This window comes from Papio anubis, chromosome 1 (assembly GCF_008728515.1).
Source record: "Papio anubis isolate 15944 chromosome 1, Panubis1.0, whole genome shotgun sequence".
Classification (NCBI taxonomy): domain Eukaryota; kingdom Metazoa; phylum Chordata; class Mammalia; order Primates; family Cercopithecidae; genus Papio; species Papio anubis.
The window spans coordinates 5,995,031-6,016,191 of NC_044976.1; the positions used below are offsets into that span (position 1 = coordinate 5,995,031).

Genomic DNA, 21,161 nt, shown 5'->3' on the forward strand with positions numbered 1-21,161 from the left:
TATACAACTCCTTGAAGACCAGTTAAGGGAGTATCTAAAAATCATCATATCTCAGCCATAATTGGTGTTCACTCAGCCACCAGCTCCTCCTCCTTTGTGTTTACAATTCCTGCTCCCTGGGGATGGTGGACCCTCTCACTTTTTCCAGCCACTTCCCATTCTGCTGTGGCCATCCTGCTGTCCCTGCCAGGCCTGCCCACTCAGACAGCCCTTTGAGCTCTCCTGACTTTTTATTCTTCCTACAGAACTCCTCTGTTTTGTGTCCCAGCCCCTTCGGGACCCACTAGGCTTTTGGCTGACTAATTTAATCAGCATTTTCAACTGAGGTGTTGGCTTACAAAGGCTTCATTACCTCCAAGCCTGGAGGACAGGCTGACTCGTGTGGGCGGTTTGGGTCTCAGAGCATCCGTTGCTCAAATCCTCATGCCTGTGGTTGTCTCTATTGATGGTTACAGCCAGCTCTGATGGCTGGGAAAATAGTTTCTCGATCCAGCCACTATTCTTCTTGTCACCTGAGGGCATTGCCTGATGGAGGGACTCTAGAGTTGGGAGTACAGGAGTGGCATGGGTCAGAGTGGGACTACAGATTCTTGGCATCCTTTTTTTTGAGACAGGGTCTTGCTCTGCTGCCCAGGCTGGAGTGCAGTGGTGCAATCTTGGCTCACTGCAACCTTGATCTCCTAGGCTTAAGCAAGTCTCTCACCTCAGCCTCTTGAGTAGCTGGGACCACAGGAGTACATCACCACGCCTGGCTAATTAAAAAAAATTTTTTTTTTTTGGAGAGATGGGGTCTTCCTGTGTTCCCCAGGCTATTGGCATCCCACAAGAGTGGGATGGCTGTTGGCTAGTACCATTCTGACGCACAGCAGAGAAGTTTGTCTGAGCTTTGATGTTTTTGATTCTATTCAAAAGGTGGTTTTGGGAATCAGAAATGTTTATGACTGTGTCTCTACATATTGTTTGAAATTTTTCATTGTTAAAAAATGTGTGTCCCGGTGCGTTAGATGAATAGCAGCCCATTTGCTTTTGCAAACATATACTCTGCACCCTGAGTGGGGAATATGGTTTGGTGGCACCAGAACCATTTGTGTGTCAGGGACTGAGGCAGGAGACCTTGATGGAAGGGAGGGAAACACAACGGGGACCTTGCCGTTGAGAGGCTCTGAATACAGACCCGTTTGTATAACAAGCTGTGTTTGTCAGAGGACGAGCTGACTTCAGAAGCTGATTTTTATGCTGAAGAGCAGAGTGTGGCATGTGTAATGAAGAGAGTTTATCTTTGTGTGGAATGAGAAATAATTTGCTAAGCCAGTAACTCCTGTATTTCTCAGATACCCGTGCAGTTCACATGCAGCCTGGGGTCTGGAGAGCAGGAATCGCCTTACTTCACAGAGCTCTCCAAGGACCCCTGATGTCAGTTCAAATTTCAGAAATTAAAGGATTAAATGCTTTCTGTGTTCTCTGAAGACTTGCGAGCACTTGATCTGTTTCATTAAAATGACTCCTTTGGTGCAGTCTCTCCCCAAAACCAATCAAGAGCCACTGCGGCACTACTGAAACCCCACCTTTCTGTCCAGCTGTTGTCTAAGCCCGAACCCAGATGAACACAGTGCAGAGGGTGTTGGAGAAGCCTCGAGAGGTCAACGGGTGAGTATTGTATTAAACATGAGAGACACAAACCACAGGGCTCCTAACCTCACCATACCCCTCCCCTTGCTGAAACTAATAGAATCCCTGGAAAGGACAGCAGTGAACAGTGGGGGGCATCATTTTTATTTCTGTCCTGCCAAATCAGAGTTCTGGATAGTTAACATGGATGAACCCCTGAGCCAAAAACATACAGAATGCTTGTTATTGGCAAGAAATCCTGTTGTTATTAAATTACTCTGGGATCTCTCTTCTGGGCTAATTGGTAGGTAGAGTGGGCAGGATAAGGAAGGGGGCTTAGGAGACACCCCTTGATACCATACTAGTCATGACTGATTTTCTGCCTTTGGAGAATCAGGGCATTTGATGTGACAATATAACAGTAACAAAAGATTCAGCTGCCGTTAATGGGAGACTTCCTTGCAGACTTTCTCACCTGGGGTTTCGTAAGAGAATTAAGCCGTATAGAAAATGATGTGCGTGGCCTTTTCTCAGTCCTTCTGAGGATGGTGCATAGCTAGTACCATTCTGCTGCACAGCAGAGAAGTTAGTTTTTCACCATGGATACCTGTGGGCCAAGTTAGGGCTGAACTCCCTCAAGGAACCCTCATGAGAACCTTTCGACCACTGTCACATTTAATCCTTACAACCACCCCCTGAGACAGGTATGATTATTATCACCATTCCACAGATGAGAAAACCGAGGCTGAGTAACTGGCTGAATATCACACAGATGGCAAATGGAGGAATGAGGACCACAGCTCAGATCTGTCTGACTTGGTGTTAGTTATCTGTTCCTCTGTAACAAATTATCCCACACTGAGTGGCTTAACACAACACATGCTCCTTATCTCACAGTTTCTGAGGGTCAGGAACCCAGGCCTGGCTTAGCTGCATTCTCTGCTTCGATGTCCCTCATGAAGCTGCAGTCAAGATGTCAGTTGAGGCTGCAGTCTCATAGGAAGGCTTGGCTAAGGCAGGACTGGTGTCTAAGCTCACATAGGCGTGGCAGGATGTAATTCCTCACAGGTTGTTGGGCAGGGGCCTCAGTTCCGTGCTGGCTGTGAGTGGAGACCGCCTTTAGTTCCTGGACATGTGGGCCCTTCAAGGTGGCTGCTTGCTTCATCAAAGCCAGCAGGGGAGAGAGAGCCTGCTAGCAAGACAGACGTTCCCGCCGGCCGTATGTGAACGCATCACAGAAGTACCATCCCATTGCCTTTGCCATTCTGTGAGAAGCAAAGCAGACATTCTGCCCACATTCAGGGACAAGGGACTGTACCAGGGCATGCAGCCCAAGAGGTAGGGATAACGCAAGGGGGATCTTAGGCTTTCCCTTCCACGGATCCCAAAGCCCATGCTCAGGCCTTGCTGCCTCCCTTTGTGGAGTAGAAAAGACCCAACTGGATGATGATTCAAGGATCCTCCCTGTGGGTCAAGAGGTTTAATCGCACTGCCTGCTTTGAGGTGATACAGTTTCATTGTCTGCTACATCTCTGACGTTATCAGGATGGAATTAAAATCTCAGAGCCACACTTGTGATGAATGTATCAGATACAATATTACACATTTCATAAAGTTGTCTTTCAAAGAGAGTCAGCTTTCAGGAGGGATGTCAGTGCCAGGGTTGTTTTGCAGAAGTGCTCTCACTTGTGGCAGCTAAGAAGAGCCAGCAATTCTGCCAGTGGTATCAAGCCTCTGCACTACCTCCTAGGGGCCTGGTGGCCACAAATGGAGGAAAAGAAAATATTCCAAGAGAGGCCGTGTCAAGCACATCACCTGGAGAATCGAATATGGCATGAAGCAAAGCTTTCTGTGCATTTCTGGCCACCGAATGACCCTGGCTTTTTGCCAGGGCTGGCCAAGGACTGGGTTTAAATGGAGAAGAACTTGAGCTATGTGTGTAATTTAAAGGCCTCATGGGAGCCCAGTAGGGCATTCTGATGGGTGCTGTAGAGAGTCATAAAAAATAAGTTACAATTTCCAATACACAATGGGCAGATAAGGTGGATCAAATCAAACTCTAATGTGGTCATAAGTGAGAAGTTCCAGTTAAAGGAATGTTCTGGTTGCTAGAGAACAGCCACACACTTTCCCACAGAAATGGTCAGTCACAAAAGAACTGGAGAACTCTTACAGTCATGGGTGAAGTGCATGGAAGCACACATAACAGGAGAGTCGTAATAACTGACCATTACTGCACTTTTCGCAGATGATTCAGCAGGCACTGCTGGGCTATGAGAAGGTCAGATTACCTCAGTGCCCAGGGGGTCTTTGGAAAGAACAAGGCAGGGTCCTGCTCTTCCACTGTGCCTGCTGAGGTAGGGTACACAGCCCGAGACGGGAGCTGGCATGGCAAGTTCTGGCAGCCCTCTGGAGCATTCCCTGGACTTGGCTGTTGGTGCTGATGCCTGGCCAGGGACCCACCCACAGTGGAGCAGGGAGAGCAGCGAGGTGGGTGCCAGGTGGCTCTTTGGGAGTGACTCTGGGTCCTGAGTCTTATGGGCATCTGGCAGGGTGAGAGACTGGGTTCTAGGGAAGGGCACTGCCTTTACCCCTCTTCCTCTCTCTGATGTCACCTTCTCCTTGGGGCTCCTATGGCTTGTCAGTCACTCCGCAGCTCCTCATCCCTCCAGGGCCCAGGAGAGGTCCTTGGGAATGCCGCCTGCAGAGCAGGGATGGGCTCAAGGCTGTTTCCGGGAAAGGCCATGGAGGGTTCTGGGCTCTGCGAGTGTCCGAGGGGAAGCCGGTGGTACTGTGCATGCTCCTCCTGCCCTCCCTGTCCCTAAACGGGACTTCTTCCTCCCTCCGCCCTTGCCCCATTCTCCTTTTAGAAGCATATTAACCCGTCCCCACTGTCCCTGTCATCCCTGTCTTCCTCTTGCCCCTGCCTTGAGCTTTATTGGGACGTGCCAGATAATATTTGCACAGCCACGTGTACCCCAGGGATGAGTGAGATGCCACCCCCAAGAGCTCCAGGTCTGGAGGAAGAAATGGAGACAGCTCACGGGGTGAAATGTAAGGAGTGTGCATATTTGTAGGGGGTGCCTGGCGATCGGAGCACTTTAGGGGATATTTGAATGGACAGTCCCTGCAAGATCCCTGCAAGTGCAGTGGACAGACGGGAGGACATGTGCCCCCGAGGGATGGCATGTAACAAGCTCTCAGGAAAGTGTCTGCAGGTGAGGCTGACAGAAGCTCAGGGCTTCCTTCCTCGGGGGCTGTTGTTGCTGAGCGTGGCTCCACGTCTGATGCTGGAGTGCGAGGCCACCCCACCCTGCACCTCCCACACCCATCTTCACTCTGCAGCCTTCCTGCTGCTGACGCCAGAAGCTTGGTGTCACCCGAGTCTCCTCTCTCCCTCCATCACACCTGCCTGGCTGCTCTTCTGTCTTGCAGACATCACAGTGGCCCTCACTGGTCTCCCTTTTATACCCACCCCCAGCCATTCTCCCTCCAGAGGTCAGGGCGCTCTGCAAAAGTGTGAGTCTGCCCATGTCACATTCCTGTCGACACCTCTTCTGGGATGAAACTCAAGATCTGAACGTGGTCTGCAAGCCCTGCACACACGGGGCTCCAGGCTGCCTCGCCAGCCCGTGTGATGGTTGGACCAGCAAACTGTGTGTAGGTGGGGCTCCAGGCCGCCTCGCCAGCCCGCGTGATGGTTGGGTACCATGTGAGTTTCCAGGGCTGACGTGACAAGGTTCCACATCTGGATAGCTTCAACAATAACCATTTCTTGCCTACGGCTCTGGAGGCTAGAAGTCTGTTTCCCTCTGTGGCTTGAGAAGGAGGCTCTGTTTCATGCCTAGCTTCTGGTACCTTCAGGTGTTCCTTGGCCTGTCGGTGACTGTCTCCTCGTGTCTTCATGTCGTCTTCCCTCTGAACGTGTCTGCCTCTGTCCACTTCCCCCTCCCCATAAGGATGCCGGTCATCTTGGAAGAGGGCCTACCCTAATGATCTCGTCTTGATCATCTGCGAAGACCCTGTTTCTCAATGTCCCATTCACAGGTACTGGGGTGGGACTCTAACATCTGTGGGGACACCATTCACCCTTAGCAGGTGCTGTGTGTGCTGCATGTCCCCCGCCGTCTCCACACCTGCTCTCTGCCCTTGTCTGATGTGCTCTTTCTCACTGCCCGCCTTCACCCAGGCACACATGTCAGTCCCTCAGCTTTGGATAAGCACTGGGCACCCAAGCTGGGTAGGACCTTGGCCCCTCTGAGCCCTGGTCACTATCCTTACTCCCGATTCCTTCCTTGGGGATGCCTGTTCTGGCCCCTGACTTGTTTGGAGAGCCCTGTTTTCACCCCCACAGCCCCTCAACTCTCCTTTGCGGTGTTCCCCTCCCTGGCCTGACCTGTTCGCTGCCAAGTCCCTTTGAAGGCACAGTGAGAACCGAGGCCTTGCAGAGGGAGAGGCCTGTGGGGTTGCATCCAAGTCCAAGGGCAGCCGGGGGGGTGGCCGTGGGCTTCACTGGGAAAGTGTCTCATGGGGTGGGCCCAAGTGGGTGAACTTAGGCTGGACATTCCCATGGAAATGTCACCCCACAGCTTCTTGGCTGCAGGAATGCGTCTTGGCCAGAGGTGGGTTGGGCTCTGGGGCACGAATGTCTCACCTCGCAGCTGTAGTCGTGTTTCCAGGTAGCCTGCTGGGTGCCTTGTCATTCTCCACATTTGTCACTGGGTCCCCGTGAGAGACTATTGAGTGGGTGAGACTGGAGGAGGGTCTCAGGTCTTCCCTTGGCAACAAGCTGCACTGGCTGGGGCCCTCTTCTGTGTTTTGTGCTCTTTTCCCCCTCCTGGGACGAATCTCCTGTCTGCTAGACACCTGTCCCCTGGTGTGTTCCTACCCTGCAACTACCCTGCACGCACACTGTCCCTCTGGTTGTGGAAGCAAATTCCCTGCTAGAACATTCTATCCCGCCTTTGAGGCCTGGATCAAATGCTCCCTCCTTTCTGATGCTTTTCTCCACATTTGCAATTGGAGTCCGTCATTCCTTCTTTGTTAGGAATGTCATGAGCCACGTGGATGGCCCTTCTGCAATGGGAACTCATGCCCTAGACACTTATCCTCTGTCTGCCCCTCGCTTGACTATGAAGTCCTTGAAGTCAGGAATGATGTGCTTGTCAATACTTTATATTCCAGATGGGGGATACCCAATGGATTTGTTGACAGATTTTTCTGGCTTTGCCATCAGGAAATGTTAAGCAGATTCCCTGAAGTTTAGGGTCATGGGTCTCGTTCTTGAGTCCCGATGGCAAAGCACGGGGCTGACAGCAGGAGATGGCTTAGTAGGTGTGCATGGGATGAATGAACTTGTTAGCTGAGAAGATTTAACGTCGGCCTTCCCGGGTTTTCTGCAATTTAGTGGTGAACTCTTAAAGAACAAAGATTTTAAGCACTAGATAAATACCATTTTATTCGTGGAAGCCTAGAGAAGTGGGAGTCAGGAAGGGGAAGGGAGGAGATTTTGTGGGGGGAAGTTTTCCTGGTGCCTTTAAATCCACTCTAAGTGCCGTCTCTGCTCTGTCCTCCTAGCTGTGAGCACCCAGAGAGCTCCGAGCCTGGTTTCTATCATCAGATTGAATATTTGATTTGTAAGCAGTGGAAAGTCCCCATCTGTTGTCCCTGCTCCCTGAGTGGAGTTCCAGGAAGTAGCGCCTCTGCGTCTACACCATGTTAAGACAGAGAAGGGCATGCTGAGCCAGGCATGGGAATCAATCTCTGACCACTTGAACGGGGCTGCCCCTCCTCCAGGTCACCCTCCTCCATGTCAGCCTGGGGGACACTGGAAGTTCAAATGGATCTAAGGGAGCAGACTCTCTTCATTCATTCATTCACTCGCTCATTCATCCATTCCTCAGGTGCTGATTGAGCCTCTCCTGTGTCCCAGGCGCCATGCTGGGTGATGGGGAGACAGAAGTAGATAGGACCAGTTCCTGCAATGTGAAAGTTCGGAGTGATTGCAATAGAGCCAGATAGATCCTGTGTTCAAGGTCAGCCCGGAGACCATGATGGGTGGCATAAAACATGGCAGTCACTTACCCATCCATAGGCACCCGTGGAAACACTTCCTGGACAGGGACAAATAAGCCGAGGCCCCAAGGAGGAGTAGGAACTCACCAGCCAGTGGGAAGGTGGAGGAGGGACGAGGGCATTTCAGGTGGGAAACAGGATTGCAGAGGCTAGAGGAAGGGGTGACTGGGGGCTGGCGATTCAGCAGGACCAGCGTGTAGGGTAAGAGGGGCTGAAGGTTGAGGGAACAGGCCCCTGAGGGCCTCATACATCACCCAATCTGAGGAATTTGGGCTTTGACCTGAAATGAAATCACGGGACAGAGGTTCCAGGGGTCCCTCCTTTCCATCTCTCCTCCCCAAAGCCCCAACGCCCAGTGTATTAGTCCATCTTCATGCTGCTGATAAAGACAGCCTGAGACTCGGTAATTTATAAAGAAAAAGAGGTTTAATGGACTCACAGTTCCACGTGGCTGGGGAGGCCTCACACTCACAGTCATGGCAGAAGATGAAGAGAGAGAATGAGGCAAGAGAGAGAATGAGAGCCGAGCGAAAGGGGAAACCACATATAAAATCGTCAGATCTCGTGAGACTTCTTCAGTACCATGAGAACAGTTTGGGGGAAACCGCTCCCATTATTCAGTTATCTCCCAGTGGGTCCCTCCTACAACACGTGGGAATCATGGGAGCTACAATTCAAGATGAGATTTGGGTGGGGACACAGCTAAACCATGTCACCCAGCAAACTAGGCCACCTCAGGCGGAACGGCCCTGACTCAGGTTTCCCTGTCCGTGCCTTCTACCCCCTCCCTAATTCAATCTGCTGCAAGGCTCTGTTCAGGCAGCTAATGACACCAGGGGTGTTTAATTCTAAACTCTGCAATCTCAAAAGATTAAATAATGGATTTTGTGATCTGCCGGGCTCTTTCCTGGATAGAATGATAAGATGTCAATTGGAAAAATTTAAATATTGATGAGTTTTAACTTTTGTATTGATTGGGCAGTGACATATTTTGAATAATGATTCACATTAAAAATACAAGGGTTCCTATTGATCATGCAGCATCTGGCTATATTAAAATAATGAATAATCTTTAGAACTTACTATGCTTTTAAAATTTTGTTTCTCCTCGTAGCTGAAGATCCAACCAATGAGTAGCTTGCAACACCTATTTGGAAACTCCTGCACTGTCTGCCCATGCTCTTCTGTCACTGCTCAGGACTGCCACTTCTTTTTTTTTGTTTTTTTTTTGAGACGGAGTCTCGCTCTGTCTCCCAGGCTAGAGTGCAGTGGCGCCATCTCGGCTCACTGCAAGCTCCACTTCCTGGGTTCACATCATTCTCCTGCCTCAGCCTCCCGAGTACCTGGGACTACAGGTGCCCACCACCACGCCTGTAGCTGGGACTGCAGGTGCCCGCCACCATGCCCGGCTAATTTTTTGTATTTTTAGTAGAGACAGGGGTTTCACTGTGTTCGCCAGGATAGTCTCAATCTGACCTTGTGATCCGCCCACCTCGGCCTCCCAAAGTGCTAGGATTACAGGCATGAGATACCGCACCCGGCCCAGGACTGCCACTTCTTTGTAGGGTCAGGCAGCGTGGGGCCTGGGAGACCCGGGGCTGAGCCTGTGGAAGTGGGGCTAGCCGAGCAGCTGGGCGCTATGCAGCCTCCAGGGGGATTCTCTGATTTGTCAGCTTTTTCTGGGTGCCTGTGGCTCCAGGGGTGAAGGGAAGGCCAGAGGGGCTTCGGGGCTTGTTTTTTTTTGTTTTTTTTTTTTTAATTTTTGCTAGCTGGAAGCTGTTCCCTTAGGATCTATGATGGGAAGTCTTCCACTGTTGCACCCAGGGACTTTGCTCACTCTCCTTGAATTCACCTTTACTCCTCTTGCTTGGACTTCTGACTATGTCTCAACGTTTCCAGGCTGTCTCTTCATCCGCACTGTTACAATCCTGACTTTCTTCACTCATGGCTAACAATATTTCCCCAGGGCTCTCAAGGAGCCTCAAGACTCAGACAGTTAATGGGAGTGGAACTGCCATGTGCTGGTGTTGATATGTGCCAGTTACCTTGCCAGCCTTTTCACATTCATTCACCCTGTGTCCATCATTCACCCAGTGCAGATTTAGTAAACTCACCCTGTGCCAAGGAGGCACCATGCTTGTCCATAGGAAGCCTGGAGTCTAGAAGGGGACAGATGTTAACAAACAGTTAATGCTTGACTGTTAATTCCAGGTGTGATAGAACCTGCACAGGACACAGGCAAGAGGACCTAGCCTCATCCGGGGTGACCTTCAGGAAAGCGCTAACCTAGCAGGCCTGTTGATTGTCCTCAGAAAGCCCTCAGGTCCATCCTTAGGAAGGCCTCTTGCAACTTTGGCTCTTGGCTGGTGTCTGGGAACTTGATTGGTAAACAGTTCTCTATTCTGACATAAAACTTTCACTGAAGGATTAGAGCGGCTCACTGTGCCTAAACTGCCTATGCAAACCATGCCGTTTATGCCGAGCACCAGCTTTACTTCTTGGGGTCTGGAAGTTTGGTACGTGCTAAGCAGAGGATGGCTACATGACCCCCAATGGAGCCCTAGGTGCTGAGTCTCTGATGAGCTTCCCTGGCAGACAGCACTTTGTGAGTGTCGTCACATCTGTCGCGAGAGGAATCAAGTGCATCCGGTGTGACTCCCCTGGGAGAGGAGCCTTGAAGCCTGTGCTGGTTTCCCCCTACCTCGCCCATGTGCCCTTCCCTTGGCTCATTTTTCTGTCTCCTTTTGCTATAATAAGTCTTCACGATGAGTACAACCACTTGCTGCGTCCTGTGAGTCCTTTCAGTGACTCACCAAACCTGGGGATGGTCTTGGGGTTCCCCAACACGGGGGGCCAGGGAAGGCCTCCCTGCTGAGGTGACGTTTAGCTAACACATTAAGGAACAGTAGTTGTGAGACAGCAGGTGTTAGGAAGCATCCTTGGCAAATTCAAGCGCTGGTGCAAAGGCCCTGAGGTAGCAACAGAAACAGGATTGAGTGGTCAGGGCTGTTGGTTTGGAAGATTCGGTGTGAGATGGGCTCAGAAAAGTCAGATCACATCAGTCCTTTTAGCCATGGTAAGGAATTTGGGTTACCTTATTTCTAACTTTTGCAGAAACCCTACAAAGTAGAAAGGATTGGCCCTACTTTTTTTTTTTTTTTTTTTTTAAAGACAAAGACTTGCTCCCAGGCTGGAGTGCAATGGCGTGATCTCAGCTCACTGCAACCTCTGCCTCCTGGGCTCAAGTGATTCTCCTGCCTCAACCTCCCAAGTAGCTGGGATTGCAGGCGTGTGTCACCACAACCAATTAGCCCCTGCCCCCTGTTTTTCGTTTTTGTTTTTGTTTTTGAGACAAGGTCTTGCTCTGTTGCCCAGGCTGAAGTGCAGTGGTTTGATCTCAGCTCACTGCAGCCTCTGCCTCCCAGGTTCAAGCGCTTCTGTTCAGCCTCGTGATTAGCTGGGATTACAGGCATGTGCCATTACGCCCAGCTAATTTTTGTATTTTTAGTAGAGATGTCCTCACCATGTTGGGCAGGCTGATCTTGAACTCCTGACCTCAAGTGATCCACCTGCTTCAGCTTCCCAAAGTGCTGGGATTACAGGCATGAGCCACCGCGCCCGGCCTAGCCCCATTTTTAAAGATGAAGATTATATGCCCAGGCTCCCACAGCTGGTATGTGGCAGAACTTGCCATGAATTTGGGTCCATCTGGCTTCTACTAGGTTGGTGTAAACTGTGATTACTTTTGCACCAACCTAATAGAAAGCCTGGGTTCTTTCCATCAGACCTTGTTGCAGACCAAGGCAGGACTTGAGCCTTCACGAGAAAGGTTACCAAGAACACTCAAGCTGGGTTGCTGTCTGCTCTGTCTCTAGGACTCACTGCTTTGGGATAGTACCATGTACTGTTACCCCTGGGGCGGGGGTAGAGTTCTGTGATCAAGAGTCTTGTCCCTGGCGTCAGAAGTTCTGTGCTGGACTCTTAGCTGTGTGAGGCTCTTACTCCAGGCACTTAATTCCTTTTTTGCCTCAGTTTCTGTGTCTGTAAAATGGAGACATTAATAGTGCTTAACAGGTTTGTTCATTTATAGTTTTATCAAGATGTAATTGATGTAAATAAACTGTACATATTTAGAGTGTACAATTTGATGAGTTTTGACGTTTATATATAGTCATGAAACCACTACCACAATCAAGATAATAGTGAACACATTCATCACCCTAGAAGTTTCCTTGTGCCTTTTGTACCCCATCCCTCCTGTCCCTCTCCCATCTCTAGACAACCACTTACCTGTTTTCTGTCACTATGGATTCGTATGCATTTTCTAGCATTTTATAAGTATGATATCAGACAATAGTTGTTCTTTTAGATCTACCTTCTTTTTTTTTTTTTTTTTTTTTGAAATGTATTTTTACTCTGTCACCCAGGCTGGAGTGCAATGGTGAGATCTTGGCTTACTGCACCCTCCACCTCCCAGGTTCAAGCCATTCTCCCGCCTCAGCCTCCCGAGTAGCTGGGACTACAGGCACGTGCTCCACTATGCCTGGCTCATTTTTGTATTTTTAGTAGAGACGGGGTTTCACCATGTTGGGCAGGCTGGTCTTGAACTCCTGATCTCAAGTGATCCACCCACCTTGGCCTCACAAAGTGCTGGGATTACAGGTGTGAGGCACTGCGCCCAGTCAAATCTACCTTCTTACACTCAGCATAATTATTTTGAGGTTCATACATATTGCATGTATGAAAAATTCATGTCTTGTTTATTGCTGAGTAGTATTCCATTTTATAGATATGCCACTTTTTTCCTATCTGTTCACTTGTTCATGCATAGATTATTTTCTAATTTTTGGATATTACAAGCAAAATTACATGTACACATCTTTGTGTGGGCATATACCTTTATTTCTCTTGGATAAATACCTAAATGTGGAGTTGGTCGGGTTGTATGGGAAGTATATGTTTAACTTTATATGAAACCATCCAAGTATTTTCCTGTGTGATTTTTGTGTCATTTTCCTTTTCTACCAGCAGTGTGTGTGAGAGTTCCCTTTGCTCCACATCCTTGCCAACCCTGGGGTGGTCAGTTTATTTACTTATTTAAAAAGTTTTAGCTCATCTAGTGTATGTGTGGACATATCTCTAATGACAGATGATGCTGATAGTCCTATAAACACACTCTTCCCATATATCTGTTCTCAAGACCTGATAATCTCTTTATTTGTCTGTTTGCTATCCATAGATCTCTCTTTTGCAATGAAGTGCGTATTCCAATCTTTTGCCTCTTTAAAAAATTGGGGTGTATTCCTATTATTGAGTTGCAAAAGTTCTTTGCATATTTTAGATATGAATTATTTGTTGGATGTATATTTTACAGATATTTTCTCTGAGTCTGTTGCTTGCCTTTTCTTTTTTCTTTTCTTTTCTTTTTTTTTTTTTTTTTGAGATGGAGTCTCACTCTGTCACCAGGCTGGAGAGCAGTGGTGAGATCTCGGCTCACTGCAACCTCCACCTCCTGGGTTCAAGCGATTCTTCTGCCTCAGCTTCCTAAGTAACTGGGACTATAGGCACGCACCATCATGCCTGGCTAAGTTTTGTATTTTCAGTAGAGATGGGGTTTCACCATGTTGGCCAGGATGGTCTCCATCTCTTGACCTCGTGATCCACCCACTTTGGCCTCCCAAAGTGCTGGGATTACCGGCGTGAGCCACTGTGCCTGGCTGCCTTTTCATTTTTATAACAGGGTCATTTGAAGAGAAAAGGTTTTAAATTTCAGTGAAGTAAAATTTGTTGACTATTTTTTTTTATGGTTCATGCTTTTGGCATCATATTTAAGAAATTAATAAAATAATAAATCCTTATCAAACCCAAGATCATTAAGACCTCTTATAGTCAGGTCTATCATAGTTCCATAGTTCGAAGTTAGTTTCTGTGTGTGGTGTGAGATGAGGGTCAGGGATCTTTTTTTTTTTTTTTCTGTTGCTACCTGATTATTCCTGCACTATTTGTTGAAATGACTATTCTTTTTCCATGGAATTGCCTTGGCCCCTTCACTGAAAACCAATTCACCATGTATGTGTGAGTCTTTTCCTAAACTTTCTATCCTGTTTCATTTTTCTATATGTCTCTACTTATGCCAATATCGTACTTTATTAATATAGCTTTACAACATGTATTCAAATCAGGGGTGTTCATATTCCAATTTTGGGCCGGGCTTGGTGGCTCACACTTGTAATCCCAGCACTTAGGGAGGCCGAGGCGAGCGGATCACCTGAGGTGAGGAGTTCAAGACCAGCCTGGCCAACATGGTGAAACCGCGCCTCTACTAAAAATACAAAAATTAGCTGGTAGTGGTGGTACATGTCTGTAGTCCCAGCTACTCAGGAGGCTGAGGCAGAAGAATCGCCTGAACCCAGGAGGGAGGTTGCAGTGAGCCGAGATTGCACCCCTGTACTCCAGCCTGGGTGACAGAGTGAGACTCCGTCATACACACACACACATACACACACACTCACACTCCAATTTTGTTCATTTTCAAAATTATTTTGGCTTTTCTGAGTCATTTTTCATTTCCATATACATTTTACAAATTTTAGAATCAGCTTATCAATTTCTATAACCAGCCCGATAGGATTTTAATTAGGATTGCATTGAATGTATAGGTGAATTTGGGGAGAATTGACATCTTAATACCATGAAGGTCCCCTTCCTCCTTCGCTTCTCCTTCAACAGAGTCTTGTTCTCTTTCCCAGGCTGGAGTGTGGTGGTGTGTGATCATAGCTCCCTGCAGCCTTGAACTCCTGGGCTCAAACGATTCTCCCACGTCAGCCTTCTGGGTAGCTAGGACTACAGGCATGTATCACCATGCTCGGCTGATTTTTGTAGGTTTTGTAGAGACGGGGTCTCACTATGTTTCCCAAGATGGGGAATTGACTTTTAATTTTATATAATTATAGAGTCTCAAGAAGTGAAAATTGAACAAAGAGGTTCTCTGTGAGGCCAGGGTTGGTGGCTCCTGCCTGTAATCCCAGCACTTTGGGAGGCTGAGGCAGGTGGATTGTTTGAGCCTGGGAATTTGCAACCAGCCTGGGCAAAACAATAAAAAAATTAAAGAGATTCTGTGTGCCCTTTATCCAACTTCCCCCAATAATGACATATTACATAGCTATGAAGTATTATCAAAACCAGTAAATTGACACTGGCACAATACTGTCAGCTAGACTGAAAACCTTACTTGGATTTCTGCTGTGAGTTTTTTTCATGAATGGACGTTGGATTTTGTTGAATAGTTCTTCTGTACCTATTGACATGATCATATGATTTTTCTCTTTTAGTTTCTTAATAGGGCAAATTACCTTAATTGATTTTCAAATGTTAAACCTACCTTTTACTGGCCTATGTTACATTATTGTTTTTATATATAGCTGGATTTTATTTGTTCATATCTTTTAAAGGTTTTAACGTATGTGTTTGAAGGATAATGTTCTCTAAGTTTCTTTCCTTATAATGTCTTAGTCTGGTTTTATATCAGGGTAATGCTAGATTTAGAAAATTAGGAGAGAAATGTTTCTTCCGCTCCTATATTCTGGAAAGGTTTGTGTTGAGTTGGTTTTATATATATTATACATATATATATTATATATAAAATATGTAATATATATTATATTCATATATCATACTTGTTTGGTAGCACTCCTCAGTGAAATACCAGTTATCTGGGCCTGGAGTTTTCTTTGTGGCCAAGTTTTTACTGCACATTTAATTTTAATAGGTAAAGGTCTATTTAGGCTATCTGTGTCTTTATGAGTGAGCTTAGTACTTCGTATCTTTTAAGGATTTGTTCATTTAAGTTATCAAATTCATTGCCATAAAATTATTCACAATATTTCCTTATTACATACTTAATGTCTGCAATAACTGTAGAATGTACTCCCTCTCATCCCTGATATTAACAATTTGTGTCTTCTTTTTTTTCCCCTGATCAGTTTGTCTAGAGGTTTATCAATTTTATTGAGCTTCTCAGAGAGCCACTGTTAATTCCATTGATGTTTCTGTCAGGTGTCACTGTCCTGCACTGTCAGTATGTGAAAACTCTTGCTTCATATAGTTTGTCCTTTGAGAAAAGTTTTATAAAGTGAGAAAGTAAATCCAATCCTTGTCCTCCCATCATAGGTAGCAGCAGACGACCTCCGTGATTTTCAGGGCTATAAAGGAGTTCTGTGGTGAGACAGTGGGAGAACTCAGTTAACTCTAGCGGAATCGTGTCCTTTCCTGAGGTTACTACTCCCGTGTGGCCCTCTCGAATGGTGGATGTTTTCTCTCTCACACTCTTTTTTTTTTTTTTATCAGTACAGTGATAGAATCATAGATTATTTGGTAACAGTTTTACTACCAAATAAGTTTTTTAAAAATAATGTCAACTCTTGATTTAGATACCGAGGGTACGTGTGCATGTTTGTTACACGGGTATATTGTGTGATGCTGAGGTCTGGGTATGGATCCCACCACCCAGGTGGCGAGCATAGTACCCAACAGGTAGTTTTTCAACCCATACCTCCCTCCCTGACTCCCCCCAGGTATTCCGCAGTGTCAGCTATTCCCATTTCTATGTCCATGAGTACCCAATGTTTTGAGTAAGATCATGTGGGATTTGGTTTTCTGTTCCTGCATTAACTCACTTAGGATTATGACCTCCAGCTGCATCCACGTTGCTCCAAAGGACATGATTTCATTCTATTTTATGGCTGTATAGTATTCCGTGGTGTAGATGTACCATATTTTCTTTTATTTTTATTTATTTTTATTTTTTCTGAGACAGGGTCTTGCTCTGCCACCCAGGTTGGAGTGCAGTAGTGCAATCATGGCTCACTGCAGCCTTGATTTCTTGGGCTCCAGCGATCCTCCCACCTCAGCCTCCCAAGTAGCTGAAACTATGGGTGTGTGCCACCGTGCCTGGCTAATTAAACAAATTATTGTTATTTAAATATATTATTATTATTATATATTATTATTATTATCACTATGTTGTCCAGGCTGGTTACAAACTCCTGGGCTCAAGTGATCCTCCCACCTTGGCCTTCCAAAGTGTTGGGATTATAGGACTGAGCCACCATGCCTGGCCCACATTTTCTTTATCTAATCTACAGTTGATGGACACCTATGTTGACTCCATGTCTTTGCTATTGTGAACACATAGCAGCTAGTAATCCTATTACTGGGTATATGTCTAGAAGAAAATAAATAATTCTATCAAAAAGACACATGCAATTTATGTTCATGGGATTACTAGTTACCATTAATGAGAATGGTAGCTCTGTCAATAGAGTCAACAGAGAATCTACAGAATGGGAGAAAATATTTGCAAATGATGCGTCCAACAGAGGTCTAATATCTAGAATCCATAATGACAACAGATCAAGAAGCAGAAAACAAATAACCTCATTAAAAATGGGTAAGTGACATGATGAGACACTTCTGAAAACATACAAGTGGCCAAAACACATGAGAAAATGCTCATCCTAACCAATAATCAGAGAGATACAAATAAAAACCACAGTGAGATCCCACCTCACACCAATCAGAGGGGTGATTATTAAAAAGTCAAATAAGGCCAGGTGCAGTGGCTTATGTCTGTAATCCCAGCACTTTGGGAGGCTGGGGCTGGCAGATCCCCTGAGGTCAGGAGTTTGAGACCAGCCTGGCCAACATGGTGAAACCCTGTCTCTACTAAAAATACAAAAAATTAGCCAGGCATGGTGGTGGGTGCCTGTAATCCCAGCTACTCAGGAGGCTGAGGTAGGAGAATTGCTTGAACCTGGGAGGCAGAGGTTGCAGTGAGTTGAGATCGCACCGCTGCACTCCAGCCTGGGCAACAGGAGAGAAACCCCTCTCAAAATAAATAAATAAAATAAAAAGTAAACTAATAACAGATGCTGGTGAGGCTGTGGAGAGAAGGGAACAATTATACACCACTGGTAGGGATACAAATTAGTTCAGCCCCTATGGAAGGCAGTTTGGAGACTTCTTACGCTCTTGGTGCTGCAGGACCCGGAGGCCATGTAGGTGTCTTCCTCCCACCTCTTTTTCATTCCCGGGCCATTGTCATCCATCTCATTTCATCCTCCCTGAAAACCCTCGTGCTGCTTTGAGTCTCATGCCTTCAAGCTTCTACCACCTGTTGCCTTTTCTCATTGCAATTATTACAGATTGCCTGATTTGCTCTCTCTCATTCCTTGAAGATTTTAGCACCTGGATTGCTGTCTCTTTCCAACTCTCTACCTGTCATAATTCATGGTGGTTTTTAATATCCACCCAGAGATCCTTTCAAAACCGAGGAGTACCAGCAACATTAAGTAACACTCTCTACTGTTACAAACCAATCTCGAAATTTCAGTTGCTTAACCCAATAAAACATGATTTCTTGCTTATGCCAAACCCAATACACCTCTATGGTACTTACCTGGCTACACCCCATGCCTGTCCAAACCCAACTTTTTACTTTCTGAAGGCTTATATCCAGCAGCCCAGTGTGGCTGGAGAAAAACAGGTACCTGTGCTAACTGGTCTTATTTTAAATGTATGATCCCTACCCCAGGCCCTGGTGCTATAAGATTCCACACACTACTCTGTCCATACCTGTGCCAAACGACGTCACGTGGTCCCCTCTTTCACACAGCTTCTCTTCCTCCTCCACATGCTCAGCTCTTGGCCCTGCTTCTTATTTCCCTGGGGAAATGGAACAAATCAGAAGGGAATTTCTGCATGCTCCCAGCAGCATGGCTGCCCACCTCCCTGTGTCTGCACCCACACGGCAGCCTTCCCTCCAGTTCTGTGGATGACCTGTTTGTCCTGGCTGCAACCAGCCCCTCTCCTTGTGTGCCAGATCCCATTCCTTCTCTTTTACTCAAGGGCATCACTCTGCAATTATTCCCTCTCCCTTCTTCAACCTTAGATGTTTCCTCTCTATTGGATGATTCCTATCAGCGTTCCTACTGTTCATACCCTATCTATCTGTAGTATTCCCTATCTTGAAAAAAAAAAAAGCCTTTCTTATTGCTACCACCCGTCTCTCTCCTTCTCTCTGCAGCAAAACAACTTAGATGTACTACGTTGTCTTATTCAGTTTTTCTGGTTCCTCCCCTCCAGTTCTCTCTTAAACTGTCTGGCTTTTGCCTTTACTCCATGGGAGTAAGCTCTTGTGAAGGCCACCAAGTGCAACAATTGAGTATCTGTTCTCATCTTACTGGTCGATGCGTGGCATTTGACGTGACTGGCTGCCTCTTCCTCCTGAAACTGCTCTGTTCTGGCTGACTCCTTCCTCGGAGACTGCTCCTCCTTTGTCCTCCTAACTCCTTAAGGCTGGAGCTCCCAGGGTTCAGTCATCATCTTCTCTGTTTCTCTACCCAAATGCTCCCTGGTGACCTCTTAGCTTTGCACAGTGTTTACATGCTGATGACCTCCAATGTGTAAGTCTAGCCCTGGCCTTCCCCTGACCTTCAGACGCATCTATCCACTTGAGTGTCAGATGTCTCAGACTTAAGCGTCCAAACAAGATGGCGATTCATCACCTCTTACCAAGCTGCTACCCTAATCTTTCCTGTCTCAGAAAATGGCAACTCCAACCTGCCCCGGTGCCTGGGAGTCATTTATTGTACTTTTTCTACTCTTCCTTCCTTTAATCCATCAGCAAACTTGTGGCTCCACCTTCAAAATAGATACAGAAGCCATCAACTTATTCGAAACCTTCACTGTTTTCACTAGAGTCTGTCCCACTCCCACCTTTCTCCCGAACTGTTGGTAGAGGCCTTTTTTAGGATTTCCTTTCAATGTTCACCACCGAGTTGCTGAAAGGCCCCTACCAGCTCCTGTTCTACTCAAAGTCTAGAAAACCCTTCTGAGTCTGGCTCTTGCCGCCTTTGTGACCTCACCCCAAAGGACCTTATGTCCAGCAGCCCAGTGTGGCTGGAGAAAAACAGGTACCTGTGCTAACGGGTCTTATTTTAAATATACGATCCCCCTCTCCAGGCCCTGGTGCTACCCAGAGATTCTGCACACTACTTTGTCTGTACCTGTGCCAAACAGTGTCACATGGCCCCCTCTCTTGCACGAGCATCTCCTGCTGGCCTGCTCTGCTCCAGCTGAAGCTTGAACCCTGCACTCCTGCCTCGGAGTTTTGGCACTTCCTGCTTCCTCTACTTGGGGACCCCCTTTCCCCTGATATCCTGAGGCTTCCTCCCTCATTTCCTTCAGGCAGTGCCTCAGATGTCACCTTCTCAAGGAGGCTCAACTCAGCCACTCTACAAAGAGTAGGACCCCTGTCCCCACGTCCCTTCTCTCCATCTCCCTCCTTTCCACTGCCCAGCCATCTGGGGGCTGCTATGTCTTCCCTGCTGGAATATCAGCAGCAGATATGTGGATGCTGGTTCACTGCCATGCTCCCTGGAGCCTAGCATCATGCCCAGTTTGTCATAGGGACTCAGTATTTTATTTTTTTATTTTATTTTATTTTATTTTATTTTTTTGAGAGACAGGGTCTTGCTCTGTTGCCCAGGCTGGAGTGCAGTGGCACAATCATGGCTCACTGCAGCCTTGACCTCCTGGGCACAAGTGATCCTCCCACATCAGCCTCCCGAGTAGCTGGGACCACCACACACATTACCATGCCCAGCTAATTTTTAAAATTTTTGTAGAGACGGGGTCTCACTATGTTGTCCAGGCTGGTTTCAACCTCCCGAGCTCAAGCAATCCTCCCACCTTGACCTCCCAAAGTGCTGGGATTCTAGGTGTGAGCCACAGTGCTTGGCCCATCTTTGTAGAATGAATACCTTTTAGCTCATGCCCTCGATTGGTGACATAGAAATACCCTGCCACAGTGTAGCATTGGCATTTAAATGCCCTCCTTTAATATTAAGTTTCAGAAATTAAATATGATGACTAAAAAGAAATGAATCACAAGATTTAAATATGCATTTTTATGGATAATTAGAAAACAATCGATGCTAATTTTGAAAAATTCAAGCTATACCGAATGCATAATAAAGAGTGAAAGATCGTCTTTTCCAGGTTTTCTCCCATCCCACCTCCCACAGGCGTACACCTCTTTTGATGATGTTGTGGGCATCATTTCTCTGTAGAGGTAAAACACATACATGCCAACATTTTTAAAAACTGGTGTTTTGTTTTGTATCTAGCTCACCTTTTTTTATTTACTTAAAATTATACTGAGGATCTGCTGGGCATGGTGGCTCACACCCATAATCCCAGCACTTTGGGAGACCAAGGCAGGCGGATCGTTTGAGAACAGTCTGGCCAACATGGTGAAACCCTGCGTCTACTCAAAATACAAAAATTAGTTGGGTGTTGTGGTGCATGTCTGTAATCCCAGCTACTCAGGAGGCTGAGGCAGGAGAATTGCTTGAACCCAGGAGGCGGAGGTTGCAGTGAGCCAAGATGGCACCACTGTACTCCAGCCTGGGTGACAA

The 21,161-nt window shown here is 46.9% G+C and overlaps 1 protein-coding gene across 16 annotated transcripts in view; it reads left to right on the plus strand.

Moving 5' to 3' along the window:
• The window catches only part of CAMTA1 (calmodulin binding transcription activator 1), a 953,012-nt gene that overhangs the window by 323,245 nt on the left and 608,606 nt on the right, over positions 1-21,161 (plus strand). The window lies entirely within an intron of this gene.